The 10340-nt window shown below is 37.1% G+C and overlaps 1 non-coding gene across 1 annotated transcript; it reads right to left on the reverse strand.

Annotated features, from left to right (window-relative positions):
- On the reverse strand, positions 1–105 carry LOC135276511 (small nucleolar RNA U13). Its single transcript, XR_010344038.1, has one exon. It is a non-coding gene; the product is annotated as a small nucleolar RNA U13 (small nucleolar RNA).
- Positions 106–10340: the final 10235 nt, after the last annotated feature.

Genomic DNA, 10340 nt, shown 5'->3' on the forward strand with positions numbered 1-10340 from the left:
GGTCAGATGGGTAATGTGCCGATGTCGGAGCAAGGTTCTGAGGGTGGCACATCTCACACAAGCATGTGAACACCCAATCACCATGCTCATGAACTACAAAAGGATCGTTTAGTTTTAATATTAGCCTGAACTCGAAACATTTACCCTTACATGAAACTTTATTTTCTCTAAGCTTGTAGTGAAAATTATTCTTATTTAAATGAATCAACTATCATTGGGGTTGAATTATTTTTCTTCTTGATAGGATGAAACTATTTTTCTTATTAAGTTAAACTCAGTTTAAGGCATTTGCACAATACTTAACAATAAAGATGAAAATTCCTGAGGTAGAGTTAGATCTGATAGCTTTATGTTTTTAAAATCTTCTTTGTTAGTTTTCATCCTTTTTGTATATTTCTCACAAATGCAATTCAGTGTTTGAGGCAAACTTAATTACCGAAAACCTTGGTGTACAAGAAACTTTAAACTATGTTTAAAAACACCTGTGAGATGTCAGGAAATCACGTAGAATGTTATAGGAAACCATACACGGGAGAATAAGATGAACATTTATTTACTCGAGGGGATAATGTGTAACTCCCCTTGAGATTTGCAGAATTATTTGATATGGTCTATAATCCTTTTCAATATTATGAAACACATGATGCTTGGAACTTTAAAGGTATTCAAAGCAAAAATGTTTAGAAAATACGTGTTGCTTGTTTCCAACTGATACCTGCATTTACTATGTTTTATAGACTGCTAATATATTGGTTTCCTAATATGTACAGTATTTCAAAAGATTTACTTCATCACAAATATTTTATAAATATGAAGCTTGCTTTATACATTTACATCTAATATTTTATCTCAAGAAGTAGAGATATGTAATTATAATAATATTGTCAGCGTATATTTTACCTTACCCAATCTCCACGTTTCTAGGAAAGTGGAAAGAGAAGGATATGACACTGGGAATCAAGAGGGAAGAGGGAAACTTTTTAAAATTTAGCAGTTCCTAGAATGATACATTGTGACATCCTAGTGCATACTAATTATGATGTCATCATGCATTGTGACGACATAATACATGCTCATGATACTCCACTGTGTATTACACAAATTGGGGTAAGAGAAATTGATCATGAAACATGCAAATTATGCTCTCATAATATATTGTGATGTCATAGTGCATACTAATTATTATGTCATCATATACTGTGATGTCATAATACATGCTCATGGTACTCCACTATATATTACACAAATTGGGGAAAGAGAAATTGATCATAATACATTCAAATTATGGTCTCATAATATATTGTGATGTCATAATGCGTATCCATTATGATGTCATAATACATTGTGAAGTCATAGTGCATACTAATTATGATTTAATCATGTATTGTGATGTCATAATACATGCTCATGATACTCCAGTATGTATTACACAAATTGGGGTAAGAGAAATTGATCATGAAACATGCAAATTATGCTCTCATAATATATTGTGATGTCATAATGCGTAAACATTATGGCCTCATAATACATTCTGACGTCATAGTGCATACTAATTATGATGTCATGATGCATTGTGACATCATAATACATGCTCATGATACTCCAGTATGTATTACACAAATTGGGGTAAGGGAAATTGATCATAATACATGAAAATTATGCTCTCATAATATATTGTGATGTCATAATGCGTATACATTATGACGTCAAAATACATTGTGAGGTCATAGTGCATACTAATTATGATGTCATCATATACTTTGACATCATAATACATGCTCATGATACTCCACTATATATTACACAAATTGGGGAAAGAGAAATTGATCATAATACATGCAAATTATGCTCTCATAATATATTGCGATGTCATAATGCCTATACATTATGACATCATGATACATTGTGACATGATAGTGCATAGGAATAATGATGTCATCATGTATTGTGATGTCATAATACATGCTAATGATACTCCAGTATATATTACACAAATTGGGTTAAGAGAAATTGATCATAATACATGCAAATTATGCTCTCATAATATATTGTGATGTCATAATGCATATACATTCTGACAACATAATACATTGTGACATCATAGTGAATACTAATTATGATGTCATCATTTATTGTGACATCATAATACATGCTCATGATACTCCAGTATATATTACACAAAGTGGGGTAAGAGAAATTGATCATAATACATGCAAATTATGCTCTCATAATATAATGTGATTTCATAATGTGTATACATTATGACATCATAATACATTGTGACGTCCTAGTGCATGCTAATAATGATGTCATCATGCATTGTGACATCATAATACATGCTCATGATACTCCAGTATGTATTACACAAATTGGGGTAAGAGAAATTGATCATAATACATGCAAATTATGCTCTCATAATACATTGTGATGTCATAATGCGCATACTTTATGACGTCATGATACATTGTGAAGTCATAGTGCATACTAATTTTGATGTCATCATGTATTGTGACGTCATAATACATGCTCGTGATTCTCCAGTATGTATTACACAAATTGGGGAAAGAGAAATTGATCATGAAACATGCAAATTATGCTCTCATAATATATTGTGATGTCATAATGTGTATACATTATGGCCTCATAATACATTGTGTTGTCATAGTGCATACTAATTATGATGTCACGATGTATTGTGACGTCATAATACATGCTCATGATACTCCAGTATGTATTACACAAATTGGGGTAAGAGAAATTTATCATGAAACATGCAAATTTTGCTCTCATAATATATTGTGATGTCATAATGCGTATACATTATGGCCTCATAATACATTGTGATGTCATAATGCATACTAATTATGATGTCATGATGTATTGTGACATCATAATACATGCTCACAATATTCCAGTATGTATTACACAAATTGGGGTAAGAGAAATTGACCATAATACATGCAAATTATGCTCTCATAATATATTGTGATGTCATAATGCATATACATTATGACGTCATAATATATTGTGATATCAGGGTGCATACTAATTATTATGTCATCATATACTGTGATATCATAATACATGCTCATGATACTCCACTATATATTACACAAATTAGGGTAAGAGAAATTTAACGTAATACATGCAAATTATGCTCTCATAATATATTGTGATGTCATAATGCCTATTCATTATGACGTCATGATACATTGTGAGGCCATAGTGCATAGTAATTATTATGTCACCATGTATTGTGACATCTTAATACATGCTCATGAAACTCCTGTATGTATTACACAAATTGGGGCAAGAGAAATTGGCCATAATACATGCAAATTATGCTCTCATAATATATTGTGATATCAAAATGTGTATATATTATGATGTTATAATACATTGGGTCATCATAGTGCATACTAATTATGATGTCATCATATATTGTGATGACATAATACATGTTCATGATACTTCAGAATGTATTACACAAATTGGGGTAAGAGAAATTGATCATGAAACATGCAAATTATGCTCTCATAATATATTGTGATGTCATAATACGTATACATTATGGCCTCATAATATATTGTGCTGTCATAGTGCATACTAATTATGATGTCATGATGTATTGTGACATCATAATACATGCTCATGATACTCCAGTATGTATTACACAAATTGGGGTAAGAGAAATTGATCACAATAAATGCAAATTATGCTCTCAAAATATATTGTCATGTCACAATGCGTATACATTATGATGTCATAATACATTGTGATGTCATAGTGCATACTAATTATGATTTCATCATGTATTGTGACATCATAATACATGCTCGTGATACTCCAGTATGTATTACACAAATTGGTGTAAGAGAAATTGATCATCAAACATGCAAATTATGCTCTCTTAATATACTGTGATGTCATAATGCATATACATTATGGTCTCATAATACATTGTGATGTCATAGTGCATACTAATTATGATGTCATGATGTATTGTGACATCATAATACATGCTCATGATACTCCAGTATGCATTACACAAATTGGGTTAAGAGAAATTGATCATAATACATGCAAATTATGCTCTCATAATATATTGTGATGTCATAATTTGTATACGTTATGATGTCATAATACATTGTGACATCATAGTGCATACTAATTATAATGTCATCGTATACTCTGACGTCATTATACATGCTCATGATACTCCACTATTTATTACACAAATTGGGGTAAGAAAAATTCATCATAATACATGCAAATTATGCTCTCATAATATATTATGATATCAAAATGCGTATATATTATGACGTCATAATACATTGTGACATCATAGTGTTTACTAATTATTATGTCACCATGTATTGTGACGTCATAAAACTTGCTCATGATACACCTGTATGTATTACACAAATTGGGGTAAGAGTAGTTGATCATAATACATGCAAATTATGCTCTCATAATATATTGTGATATCAAAATACGTATACATTATGACATCATAATACATTGTGATGTCATAGTGCATACTAATTATGATGTCATCATGTATTGTGACGTCATAATACATGCTCATGATACTCCAGTATGTATTACCCAAATTGGGGTAAGGGAAATTGATCACAATACATGGAAATTATGCTCTCATCATATATTGTGATGTCATAATGCGTATACATTATGATGTCATAATACATTGTGACGTCATAGTGCATACTAATTATGGTTTCATCATGTATTGTGACGTCATAATACATGCTCGTGATACTCCGATATGTACTACACAAATTGGTGTAAGAGAAATTGATCATGAAACATGCAAATTATGCTCTCATAATATAGTGTGATGTCATAATGCGTATACATTGTGGCCTTATAATACATTGTGACGTCATAGTGCATACTAATTATGATGTCATGATGTATTGTGACGTCATAATACATGCTCATGATACTCCAGTATGTATTACACAAATTGGGTTAAGAGAAATTGATCATAATACATGCAAATTAGGCTCTCATAATATTTTGTGATGTCATAATGCATATACATTATGACGTCATAATACATTGTGACATCATAGTGCATACTAATTATGATGTCATCATATAATGTGACGTCATAATACATGCTAATCATACTCCACTATATATTACACAAATTGGGGAAAGAGAAATTCATCATAATACATGCAAATTATGCTCTCATAATATGTTGTGATGTCATAATGCATATACATTATGACGTCATAATACATTGTGACGTCATTGTGTATACTAATTATGATGTCATCATGTATTGTGACGTCATAATCCATGCTCCTGATACTCCAGTATGTATTACACAAATTGGGGTAAGAGAAATTGATCATAATACATGCAAATTATGCTCTCATAATATATTGTGATGACATAATGTGTATACATTATGACATCATAATACAATGTGACGTCATTGTGCATACTAATTATGATGTCATCATGTATTGTGACATCATAATCCATGCCCCTGATACTCCAGTATGTATTACACAAATTGGGGCCAGAGAAATTGATCATAATACATGCAAATTATGGTCTCATTATATATTGTGATGTCATAATGCTTATACATTATGACGTCGTGATACATTGTTACATCATAGTGCATACTAATAATGATGTCGTCATGTATTGTGATGTCATAATACATGCTCATGATACTCCAGTATGTATTACACAAATTGGTGTAAGAGAAATTCATCATAATACATGCAAATTATGCTCTCATAATATATTGTGATGTCATGATGCATATACATTATGATGTCATAATACATTGTTATGTCCTCGTGCATACTAATTATGATGTCATGATGTATTGTCACGTCATAATACATGCTCATGATACTCCAGTATATATCACACAAATTGAGGAAAGAGAAATTGATCATAATACATGCAAATTATGCTCTCATAATATATTGTTATATTATAATGCATAAACATTATGACGTTATAATACATTGTGATGCAACAGTGCATACTAATTATGATGTCATAATATATTGTGATGTCGTAATACATCCTATTATGATATTGTAGTATATATTATACAAATTATGTAAGAGAAATTTATCATAATACATGCAAATTATCCTCTCATAATATATTGTGATGTTATAATGCGTATAAATTATGTTGTCATATTACATTGTGATGCAATAGTGCATACTAATTATGATGTCTTAATATATTGTGATGTCATAATACATACTATTACGATATAGTATATATTATACAAATTATATAAGAGAAATTTATCATAATACATGCAAATGATGCTCTCATAATATATTCTGGTATCATAATGCATATACATTATGGCGTCATAATGCATTGTGCTGCAATAATGCATGCTAATTATGATGTCGTAATATATTGTGATGTCATAATACATACCATTATGATATTATAGTATATATTATACAAATTAGGTATGAGAAATTTATCATAATACATGCAATTATGCTCTCATAATATATTGTTATGTCATAATGCATATGCATTATGACGTCATAATACATTGTGATGCAATAGTGCATACTATTTATGACGTCATAATATATTGTGATGTCAATATACTTACTATTATGACATTAAAGTATATATTACACAAATTATGCAAGAGAAAGTTTTCATATTACATGCAATTATGATCTCATAATATATTTTGATGTTATAATGCATATACATTATGACGTCATAATATATTGTGATGGAATTTTTTTTTTAAGATGGGGTTTCTCCGTGAGATCCAGAGGCTGGTCTTGAACTCCCAACCTCAGGTGGTCCATGCACCTCGGCCTCCCAAAATGCTAGAATTACAGGCCTGAGCCACCCCGTCCGACCTCATTCTAATGTTTTTGAGAAGCTGTCTTGCTCTGTCGCCCAGGCTTGGTGCTACCACCGTCCCCTGGGTTCAAGCGATTCTCCTACCTCAGCCTCCCGGGTGAGTCAGCAGCTGGGACTACACTACAGGCACGCGCCACCACAGGCCGCTAACTCTTTTGGATTCTCAGTGGAGGCAGGGGTTTCACTACGTTGACCACGCCGGTCTCGAACTCCTGACTTCTGAACGACCCACTGCGACCTCTCGGGTAGGCGGGAGACACCCCGCCCGGCCCTGAAGAGTAGTCTTGTGTCACTGTGGGTTTCTTTTTTTTCCTTCCTGCCCCAGAAATCACTCATATATTCATTAATTCATTCTTGTTTTATTCTGTTCCGTTCTGTTCTATTGTAATCCATTGTAATTTCTTTTTTTATATTATTTTATTTTTTTTAAGATGGGGTTTCTCGGTGATGGCCAGAGGCTCGTGTTGATCTCCCGACCTCAGGTGATCCACCCACCTCGGACTCCCAAAGTGCTAGGATCACAGGCCTGAGCCACCCCATCCGGCCTCATTCTAATGTTTTTCAGAAGCAGTCTTGCTCGGTGCAACCCCTGTCTCCTGGGTTCAAGCGATTCTCCCACCTCAGCCTCCCAGGTGAGTCAGCAGCTCAGACTACACTACAGGCACGCGACACCATGAGCCGCTAACTTTTTTGTATTTTCAGTGGAGGTAGGGATTTCACTATGTTGACCAGGCCGGTCTGGAATTCCTGACTTCAGGCCGGTCTCGAAATACTGACTTCTGAAAGACCAGTCACGACACCTCGGGCAGGCGCGAGCCACCCTGCCCGGCCCAGAAGCGTAGCTTTGTGTCTCTGTGGGTTTCTTTTTTTTCCTTTCTGCCTGAAAAATCTCTCATACATTCATTAGTTCAGTCCTGTTTTATTCTGTTCCGTTCTGTTCTATTGTATTCCATTCTAATTTTTTTGTTTTTTTTTTTTAAGATGGGGTTTCTCTGTGATGGCCAGAGGCTCCTGTTGAACTCCCGACCTTCTGTGATCCAACCACCTCGGCCTCCCAAAGTGCAAGGAGTACAGGCCTGAGCCACCCCGTCCGGCCTCATTCTAATGTTTTTGAGAAGCTGTCTTGCTCAGTACAACCCCCGTCCCCTGGGTTCAAGCGATTCTCCTACCTCAGCCTCCCGGGTGAGTCAGCAGCTGGGACTACACTACAGGCACGAGCCACCACGGGCCGCTAACTCTTTTGTATTCTCAGTGGAGGCAGCGGTTTCACTACGTTGACCAGGACGGTCTCGAACTCCTGACTACAGGCCGGTCTCGAACTCCTGACTTCTGAACGTCCCGCCGCGACCTCTCAGGCAGGCGTGAGCCACCCCGCTCGGCCCGGATGCATAGCGTTGTGTCACTGTGGGTTTCTTTTTTTTCCTTTCTGCCCAAAAAATCAGTCATACATTCATTAGTTCAGTCCTGTTTTATTCTGTTCTGTTCTGTTCTATTGTGTTCCATTCTAATTTTTTTTTTTTTTTTTTTTTTTAAGATGGGGTTTCTCCGTGATGGCCAGAGCCTGGTCTTGAACTCCGACCTCACGTGATCCACCCACCTCCGCCTCCCAAAGTGCTAGGACTACAGGTCTGAGCCATCCCGTCCGGCCTCATTCTAATGCTTTTGATAAGCAGTCTTGCTCTGTCGCCCAGGCTCGGTGCCACCTCCGTCCCTTGGGATTAAGCGATTCTCCTACCTCAGCCTTCCAGGTGAGTCAGCAGCTGGGACTACACTACAGGCACCCACCACTACGGGCCACTAGCTTTTTTGTAATCTCAGTGGAGGCAGATGTTTCACTATGTTGGCCAAACTGGTCTCAAATTCCTGACTTCAGGCCTGTCTCGAACTCCTGACTTCTGATCGACCCGCCGCGACCTCTCAGGCAGGCGTGAGCCACCCCGCCCGGCCCGGAAGTGTAGCTTTGTGTCTCTGTGGGTTTCTTTTTTTTCCTTTCTGCCCGAAAAATCACATACATTCATTAGTTCAGTCCTGTTTTACTCCGTTCCGTTCTGTTCTATTGTATTCCATTCTAATTTTTTTTTTTTTTTTTTTTTTTTTTAAGATGGGGTTTCTCCCTGATGGCCAGAGGCTGGTCTTGAACTCCCGACCTCAGGTGATCCACACACCTCGGCCTCCCAAAGTGCTAGGATTACAGGCCTGAGCCACCCCATCCGGCCTCATTCTAAAGTTTTTGAGAAACAGTCTTGATCTATCGCCCAGGTTCTGTGCAACCTCCGTCCCATGGGTTCAAGCGATTCTCCTACCTCAGCCTCCCAGATGAGTCAGCAGCTATGACTACACTACAAGCACGTGCCACCACGGGACACAAACTTTTTTTGTATTCTCAGTGGAGGCAGGCGTTTCACTATGTTGACCAGGCCCGTTTCGAAGTCCTGACTTCAGGCCGGTCTCGAAAACCTGACTTCTGAACGACCCGCCGCGACCTCTCGGGCAGGGGTAAGCCACCCCGCCTGGCACAGAAGCATAGCTTTTTGTCATAGTGGGTTTCTTTTTTTTCCTTTCTTCCTGAAAAGTCACTCCTATATTCATTAGTTCAGTCCTGTTTTATTCTGTTCCGTTCTGTTCTATTGTATTCCATTCTAATTTTTTTTTTTTTAAGTGGGGTTTCTCCGTGTTGGCCAGAGGCTGTCTTCAACTCCCGACCTCAGGTGATCCACCCACCTCGGCCTCCCAAAGTGCTAGGATTACAGGCCTGAGCCACCCTGTCCGGCCTCATTCTAATGTTTTTGAGAAGCAGTCTTGCTCTGTTGCCCAGGCTCGGTGCAACCTCCGTCCCCTGGCTTCAAGCGATTCTCCTACCTCAGCCTCCCGGGTGAGTCAGCAGCTGGGACTACACTACAGGCACGCGCCACCATGGGCTGATAACTTTTTTGTATTCTCAGTGGAGACAGGGGTTTCACTATGTTGACCAGGCCAGTCTCGAACTCCTGACTTCAGGCCGTTCTCCAACTCCTGAATTCTGAATGACCCGCAGCGACGTCTCAGGCAGGCGTGAGCCACCCCGGCCGGCCCGGAAGTGAAGCTTTGTGTCACTGTGGGTTTCTTTTTTTCCTTTCTTCCCTAAAAATCACTGATACATTCACTACTTCAGTCCTGTTTTATTCTGTTCCGTTCTGTTCTATTGTATTCCATTCTAATTTTTTTTTTTTAAAGTTGGGTTTCTCCGTGTTCTCCAGAGGCTGTCTTGAACTCCCGACCTCAGGTGATCCACCCATCTTGGCCTCCCAAAGTGCTAGGATTACATGCCTGAGCCACCCCGCTCGGACCAGAAGCGCAGCTTTGCGTCACTGTGGGTTTCTTTTTTCTCTTTCTTCCCGAAAAATCACTCATGCATTCATTAGTACAGTCCTGTTTTATTCTGTTCCATCCTGTTC

This window comes from Aotus nancymaae, unplaced genomic scaffold (assembly GCF_030222135.1).
Source record: "Aotus nancymaae isolate 86718 unplaced genomic scaffold, 86718_ANA_hifiasm-v0.15.2.pri h1tg000001l, whole genome shotgun sequence".
Lineage (NCBI taxonomy): Eukaryota > Metazoa > Chordata > Mammalia > Primates > Aotidae > Aotus > Aotus nancymaae.